The sequence below is a fragment of the Galeopterus variegatus genome, unplaced genomic scaffold, assembly GCF_000696425.1.
Source record: "Galeopterus variegatus unplaced genomic scaffold, G_variegatus-3.0.2 Scaffold15869, whole genome shotgun sequence".
Classification (NCBI taxonomy): Eukaryota; Metazoa; Chordata; class Mammalia; order Dermoptera; family Cynocephalidae; genus Galeopterus; species Galeopterus variegatus.
The window spans coordinates 8,283-8,808 of record NW_007741980.1 but is presented as its reverse complement, the minus strand read 5'-3'; positions in this window follow the sequence as shown (position 1 = coordinate 8,808).

The window sequence follows — 526 nt, the reverse complement described above, 5'->3', positions numbered from 1 at the left end:
AAAAAAACTGAACCATCTTTCCAACAAACTAGGCAAATTCCAATAGAAATGTAAAGGAATGTAAAGATTACCATTTTTGAAGGAAGGAATTAAATTTAGGTTTCAGATCATATACAAATACGGGTTGTAGACAATTTGACATATCAAAAATAGGGAAGAAGACAGTTTACCTATAATCCCCAAACCCCTCACACACAACCACGAGGCACTGAAGTTAGGGATTCTAGATTCCAAAAGCAGTCCCCAACGCGCGGTTGCTCTGATCTTGGGCTAGTCACCAGGTCTACGACTTCGTTTTAGCATCTACAAAATGGAGATAATACTCTAGTACCCACCTCTTATGCTACGTGAGGATTAGGTGAATCCTTGCAGAGAGTGTGGCTCATTGTCGAGGACAAAGCACGTGCTCAGAGGCTATTACTATCCTAACGCTGGAATTCCTCCCTTTCTCCTGGATTCACCTACTTCATCCAAGCCACTGCGCTAAACACTGGGGTCCCAGGATGTGACGTAGCTCCTGACCCCC